The 8,191-nt window shown below is 37.4% G+C and overlaps 1 long non-coding RNA gene across 1 annotated transcript; it reads right to left on the bottom strand.

The window, feature by feature from the left end:
- Positions 1–3,835: 3,835 nt before the first annotated feature.
- On the bottom strand, positions 3,836–4,634 carry LOC141340125 (uncharacterized). Its single transcript, XR_012356543.1, has 3 exons — positions 4,490–4,634; positions 4,058–4,136; positions 3,836–3,952 (listed from the first exon to the last, which is right to left on the bottom strand). It is a non-coding gene; the product is annotated as an uncharacterized lncRNA (long non-coding RNA).
- Between the last annotated feature and the right edge of the window lie 3,557 nt (positions 4,635–8,191).

The following is an 8,191-nucleotide window of genomic DNA, read 5'->3' on the forward strand; positions in this document are numbered from 1 at the left end:
CCCCGGGGCTACAGTGTTTTTCAGTCGGGCTACCAAAATAGTTAACTGGACTGCCCGACGGGCGATCTTAAAGGAGAGGGCTCCTGCAGGTCCTTAAAAACTTCTCAATTAGGTTGTATCAAATTAAAGGCCATAAAAAGTTTTATGTATGTTAAATAGTATAAGAAAAGACTTAATTATAATTTAGGAGATCTTACAGTTGGGGACGGAAAGGGACAGAAAATGAATTTTATTTCCACATTTTTTCAGTTCTTTATGGTCAAATTATTGCAATAATCGACCTACGTGTTTATGCAGCAAACACATAGAGTTGTAAATGTGAAAGATGTTAAAATGCCTTCTAAAAATCTAAACAATTAAGAAAAAATATAATAAATTATAAACTCGATTTATCCCTTTTAATGGTGAAAATGTGATGTTTATCTGCTTACCCCCAATGCATCCAAGATGTAGGTTACTTTGTTTCCTCAGAAAAACACAAACGAAGATTTTTAACGAAAACCGGTGCAGTCTGCCAGCCTTATCATGTGCGTGGATGGGCACCAAACCTTTAAAAGTAAACAAAAACATGCACAGACAAATCCAAATTACACCCTGTGGCTCGTGATGATACATTGATGTCCTAAGACACGAAACGATAAATTTTTGTGAGAAACTGAACAGTATTTATATCATTTTTTACCTTTGATACACAGCCACATCCATCAGTGATGTGCACGAGTTTGGCATTAGTCACGTCACATGAGCACGCGCTCTGTCGTAGAATACGCAAAAGCAGTAAGGGGAAATCAGTGAAAAGTCCCGGATGAGTTTGGGCAAACTAATGTAATCTTTTAGCTTTAAATCGGTTTAAACAATCAGGATACGCGCAAGTAATTACCATTTTGAATAGCCGCTATACACACAATCTCTGTGCACTGTGTAAACAATAGAGAGTCGTATTCATGCGACAGATCGCTTCTGGCATTTGCGTATTCTACGCCAGAAGCGCGTGCTCATGTGACGTGACTGATGCCAAACTCGTGCTCATGACAGATGGACGTGGCTGTGGATCAAAGGTAAAAAATGATATAAATACTGTTCAGTTTCTCACAAAAACCGATCGTTTCGTGTCTTAGGACATCAATGTATCATCACGAGCCACAGGGTGTAATTTGGATTTGTCTGTGCATGTTTTTGTTTACTTTTAAAGGTCTGGTGCCCATCCACGTCCATGATAAGGCTGGCAGACTGCACCGGTTTTCGTTAAAAATCTTCGTTTGTGTTTTTCTGAGGAAACAAAGTAACCTACTTCTTGGATGCATTGGGGGTAAGCAGATAAAAATCAAATTTTCATTTTGGGGTGAACTATCCCTTTAATGTGATAAAAATATAACTAATTCTGTTGTTTGAGCCCTTCGAATAATGCATTATTGGTCTTATTAATGACATTGTTACTTATTACGTAAGTAACTGGATGCCTACAATGAGGTGATGGACCCGAGGGGCTCTTTAATGGCTAGTTCCAGGTGCCCTTTTTATACTTTGAGCACCTGCCCCTTTAAAGGTCACTGCACGGCCCTGGGGAACATTTATGAATTCATGAGTACGGTTTATAAACTGAGGGAACGAATTGCAAAACCGTACCCATGGATTAATTATTTTTCTTCTACAGGGGACGTTAGGGGCTCCATACTGTATAAATGCTTTGAAACTGCTTACTTGGAAAAAAACATACAAATCATTCTTGTAATATTAATCCAAAAATGACTTGAATTGCCCTAATACTGGGTGGAAAAGGGTACTGTCAACTTCAAACAAAGTTAATACAAATTTTATTACTTTGTAAGCAACACAGCTAGTGCAGAGGAGAAGCAGGAATGTAAGAAATAAATGGATGCTGTTTCCATAATGTTAGTATAATTGGGTTTTATACAAACATAAAAATGTAAAACTATAGCAAAATATAAATATGGACAATTTGTATTTATTTTTTTACTTTCAATTGATAGAATGATCATTTCTGATCTGAGATGAAGTAGCCTACTGTTGTTAGCCCATATGTTGTGTTTAACACTGCAATATGAAATGTAATACATATTTTTCAGTCAGAGATATTACTCATGTGATAGATAACTGTTATAATCTCACTTTAGCACAGGGTTATAGTTAATCCTTTACATAATAATGTAATCCTTAATATAATATAATCCTTTACAGTCATAAATCTTGAATTTTTTCAATTTTATTTAATAATAGTTCAATCTCTCTGCAAACTCAAATTTAATTAAAAAAAAAAATCGTAAGTTTTTCCAGTCCTTTAATTTGAAAACCGAGATACTGGAATTCTTGGTTGAGAATATCACCAATGTTATGATGTATTGGATATAAAATTAGATAATTAGTATCAATAGCTTTGGACTTTTGACAGATCTGCAGTTCATCCCTTCAATTCATCCTACGTACTAGGTACAGTATTATGTGTTGTATAATGTAAAGTTATATTTTATTTTTTAGCAAACAAGACTTTTATTTTGATCTGGAGATGTGACGACATAAGGCTGCGGCGCGCTCCTGCCTCTGGGATTCAAACGGAGAAAGGTGTGTGCTTTTAACAACTGAAAGTGTTTAAGGCTACGTTTACATTAATCCGGATACATTTGAAAACGGAGTTTTCATTTTAAAACGCTCTCCGTCCACACTAGCGTTTCCAAGCGTTTTCTAAACGTTTCTCATCCACACTGAAACGTAGAAAAACATCAAATTCGCCTTACTGCGCATGCGTAAAGCCTCCAAAATTATACAGATGTAATAAGTTTTCACGCAATTCTTCTGGCGGGATAATTTATGGAAATATCTCATCTTCCACTGACGCGTCTATATCGCGCTCATTCATATTTTATCTGAAAAGCAGTTGTCTTCATGTTTTGCAGGACAGCAACTGTGAGTAAATTTTCGGTCATCATTTTAGGACTGTAATTTGAGGAGTGTACAAGGTAAATCTCTTTAGCAGCAGTGTATAAATAGCACAGGCACAATTACTGCTGTAAACATAGATATCTATTTGTACAATATGCGTCACATGACTATAAATATGCATCATCGTTTTCCAAAGCCTCCGTTTTTACTGTCCACACTACAACGTGAAAACGACGTTTTCTAATTTATCCACTTTGGCCGGAGTTTTTAGAAATAATGGTTTCCTGTGATAAAAACGGGGTTTTCGTGTAAATGAGAGGCCAAACCGCAGGGAAATATCTGCGTTTTCCCTTCGTGTAAACAGGGCCTAAATCAAGACAACTCGTTCAGAGAATTGCGTATAAAACTGTGAAATTAATTGTAATGCTTTATTTAGTGACACTGTACTCCCTATATAGTGAATATTTATTCCTAACGAATTCGGTCACTATAGTATGTTTTTCAATACTTAGAAAGTCAGTGAAGCCCAGCAAATGTTTCATTATCAACATTCTCTAAAACATCATATTCTGTGTTCACCAGAACAAAGTAACTAATACAGGTGTAGAACCACGGTTAAGGTGAGAAAATGATAACAGAAATTAAATTTTTAGGTGAACTTTCCCTTTAGTATGACATGTTTTTAATTTTTTTGACATTTTTCTGGGTATATAATGTCTGATACCATTGCTGCTGTCTTCGAATCTGCTTGGTTTTCTGGTTGGCCAGTTATTGCCAGTGCCGCTTTCTACAGAGGAGTTATCATTTTTCAACATTTTTTTCCACCTTAATGCCTGTCGAAATCATCTAGGGATGAAATGTTAATGGAATTAGAAAATCTAAATGTCATCAGTTTATTTCAATAATAATCTGAAAATATCCTACCATAATTTGAACTTCACCAGTTTTGGCAAAAACACGGATATTTCGTGTGGTCCATGTCTCTTCTTCAGGGAGTTCTTCTTTTTTTTACCCGTTTTGTCTGATTGTTCGGGGGCCAGTAACAATATTGTTGCTGAAATTTGTAAGGAAAGTCAAAAGTTAACTGTTGCCTAATCAGGAAAATTTCAACTTTCAAGATTATATTATTTATGTGGGTTGGACTTGTAAAAGGTTATACCTCATCATCTTCAAATGTCCAGCACTCTGCTATAATTCCAACCAATGATTCTTCTAAAAATTCTACAATATAGTACATGCTGAGGAAAAGAAAAGCAATGTTAATTTGTTGAAAATGTCACCTATTGCACATTTCTTCTAGAATATATATGTGACCCTGGACCACAAAACCAGTCATAAGTATAACAGGTATATTTGTAGCAGTAGCCAAAAATACATTCTATGGGTCAAAATGATAAAGTAAAGCACGTGTTCCATTGAGAGATTTTGTAAATTTCCTACCGCAAATATATTGAAACTTAATTTTTTAATAGTTATATACATTGCAAAGAACTACATTTTGGACAACTCTTAAGACAATTTTATCAATATTAAGATTTTTTTTTTCACCCTCATCCCAGATTACACACATGTATGAGCATATAAATCTCACATTATCAATGTCAGAAATTCACTGTTGATGCAAGATGGCCATGAATGTTACTGTGTCCCCATGTTTGATTCTGATTGCTCTCTTCTCCACATTCTCTCTAGGGATCCATCTCATTGATGATTTTTTTTTGTTGTAATTGTATACTCCCACAAGAAAGGAGTGGCATGGCTCGATGAACATTGGTAAAGGATTGTGATAAACCCTGCAAAGAACTTTTCCATCTTTCTCTATTTCATTTGTGATCTCGCAGCCGTTCTCATTCAGCAAGAAGGCGTTGTCCTTGGTACTTGTAGTTTTTTTCTCTCTGTGTTTTTCAAGAGGACATGACTGCCTTTCCTCTATTCTCTTGGCGACCTGTCTCAAAGTGTCTTTTCCACTTTGCACCATCCTCTTCATGGTGTACAGATATGATTCGAACTTGAATGCGCTGCAGTTGTCAAGCCCATTAAATTGCACAGCATAATCAGTGATGTGGAGCATAGAGTGGATGTTGTACACTATAAACTCCTCTCCATTAAGCTCTCGTCCTTTACAGACAAAGTAGTGCAGCAGGTTCCTTGCATACTCCGAATGGCTCTTGACTAGTGTTTGTGAAAACAGCAAGCACATGGCCACACTGAAAGCCAGAAAATGTTGGTACAGGTCATCCTCAAGGATTCCTTTCAGCACCAGCTTGCCTGTGTACAGCATGAATTGTCGAAATTCAGTAGCCTTCCACCTCTCCATCTCACCCAGTCTTCGAGGTGTGCGAGAGAAGATGGATGGAATTTATTTTTTGATTTGTAGAAGCCTATTGCTTACTATTAGTTTTTGAGTGCTGGAGAGCCTCACTCCTCTCACTTTACTGGTCCAACTAAGCAGCATCTTTTTCATCACCCCCAGACATGATTGATGCATATAATCAATGGGGAAGCTGTTGACCATATCAATGGACAGCTGGGCCAGTGTTGAGCTGTCTTTGTGATGTTCGGGCTGAACTTGACTTCTGAAGGATACATCTGTTCTTGGAGTAAGGTTTTCGGTGTCCTGAAAGGTCACTCTGTTAAACCAGTGGTTCTCAAACTTTTTCAGCAGGAGGCCCCCTTGTGTAGGGTGAATCCTTTTGTGGCCCCCCTCCTCAAAAAAAAAAAAAAAAAAAAAAAAAAAACATGACGCAAAACATCCTCAAACTTTTTACTTAATTTTAGATTCTGTTTGTAGTCTTTATTTATCTGATTTGTTAAATTTACATTTCACAAAATATAACATTGTATTAAAACAGTTTTGACAGTAAAACGAACATTGTCTGAAAAGTGCAACAAAAGTACAGAATACTGAACAGTAATTTATGATGTCCATAGTAGAAGATGAATAGTGAAAAGTTAATTTATATATATTTGTAAAAAGAAAGTGAATTAAACATTTTACATTGATGAATGACAGTGGCTCAAAGTTTTGTTTGCAACCTGAACAGCAATCTGATTTTGAGCATTTTTTCTGCAAGAAACGTAAAAAAAAAAATTATATATATATCAAAAAGAAATCGTTTTACAATATAAAAGAAATGTACAATATTATACAAGTTTTACAGTATAAAAGAAATCATTTAGGCACATCAATTTATTAACCACTGTATATATACACACACATCCTGCCTTAGTGTGAAGGGTGAGCCTGTCTGTCTTTGCAGAGCTTATCTATTCTGGGTGCTATTGGGGATAGGCAAACTCTCAAGTCATCTTCCACATTAAGCCGTGCCCTGTACTTTGTCTTTATTGCCATCATGGCTGAGAAAGATGTCTCACAAAGATATGTTGTTGGGAAAGGCAGCAATATTCTCATCGCCTGAAAAGCAACTTCCTTGTACTCCTTTTCAACTGTGGGCCAAAATTCAGTTGGGCCCTGCTGATTAAATCTCATCCTGAGAGTACGATCACTGGACAATTCCAACAGTTCATCTTCAGCTTTTCCGCAAAGGCCACTGGCTATCACATCACAAGAAAAGGGATCTCGAACCCAGTCATATTTCTCCATGTCAGTGTCTGGAAAGTAGTGACTGAAATGCTCATTCAGTGAGGTGAGGTGACTGGTAATGGTGTTGAGCATGAAGTCCACTCCCATGCCATTTGTATCCAAAAATTCAGACAGATTTGGAAACATGTCAGTGATGCCTCTTTGTAGTTTATGTACCCACAGGTCAATTTTTCTCCTGAATGCATTTATTTTGTCACTTGCCTCCAATATTGTGAAATAACATCCCTGAATGGACAGATTCAGTCCATTGAGACAACTGAAAATGTCTGCAAGGTAGGCTAGTTTTGCCATCCACTGTTGGTCAGAAAGGAACAGTTCTAGATCAGGTTTGTGTTCTTTCAAAAATTCATGAAGCTCACGTCTCAGTTCGAACACTCGCTCTAAAACCTTTCCACGTGAGAGCCACCGCACTTCTGAATGGAACAGTAGCTGATCATGAGCTGCTCCCATCTCTGTGCATAGTTTTGCGAAGAGACGTGACTTCAGCGGTCTTGACTTCACGAAGTTGACAGCCGCTACTACTACTTCCAACACATCGTGCAGATCGGGTGCTATTGACTTCGATGCAAGTGCTTGTCGATGAAGCATACAGTGAGTGGCCGTGATCTTTGGATTTGCGGCTTTAATTCGGGTGACAACTCCACTCCTGTGCCCAGTCATTGCTGCCGCACCGTCAGTGCACACAGACACACATTTTTCCCAACTCAGTTGTTCTTCTACCATGAAAGTGTCCAACATTTTGAAAATTTCCTCACCTGTAGCTCTCCCCTCGATTTCTTTTAAAAATAACAAATCTTCCGTAATTTTACTGTCCCATACATATCGAACGTACACTAACAACTGTGCAGCGCTGCTAACGTCAGTGGATTCATCAAGCTGAAGCGCGAACTGCTCACACAAACGTAATCTTTCGGTCAGTTGAGATTTCACATCAAAAGAGATGTCTTTGATCCGTCTGCTTACTGTGTCGTCGGATAGCGGTATGGATTTTATCTTGTTTGCAGCCTCTTCCCCGACCATCACTCTGCACATATCTACTGCTGCTGGAAGTATTAATTCCTCTCCGATTGTGTGAGGCTTTTTACATTTAGCTATGCGCAGGGCTGCAAGATACGATGCTTTCTGTGCTTTCTCAGGTATTGTCGCGATGTTAGTCAGTCGTACCTTCTGCTTGATATATTCTTCTTTTTTTCTCAGGAAAAAATCCTTACTTTTATTTGTATGCTCCGGATGAATTGTTGTCAGATGACGGTTAAGTTTACATGGTTTCAGCGCTTCAACAGATAAAATTTTCAAGCACAGTGTGCACTGTGGTCTGCCGTCACTGTATTCCATAAAACCATATTTTATGTATGAGTCGTCAAATTTACGCAGTTTTGTTTTTTTCAAGCTAGGCTCCTCTGTATTCACCTTCTCAGCTGAGACACTGCATCCTCTATCTAAAAACTTATCCATTTTAAATTGGCTTTGCATTCATCAGCGTGTTAATGGCTAACCGTTATGTGCACTGGTACGTCAACGGATGTTTTGGTGACGTGCTACGTAAAATTATATTTACAATTTTTTTATACTCCAAATTTTTTTATACATTATAGTTTACATAGGTTAACAAGCATTATTTACATACATGTAAAAAAAAAATTTCATATAGATTCTACAATTTCGATGCGGCCCCCCTAGCGCCATCTG

The sequence above is a fragment of the Garra rufa genome, chromosome 1, assembly GCF_049309525.1.
Source record: "Garra rufa chromosome 1, GarRuf1.0, whole genome shotgun sequence".
Classification (NCBI taxonomy): Eukaryota; Metazoa; Chordata; class Actinopteri; order Cypriniformes; family Cyprinidae; genus Garra; species Garra rufa.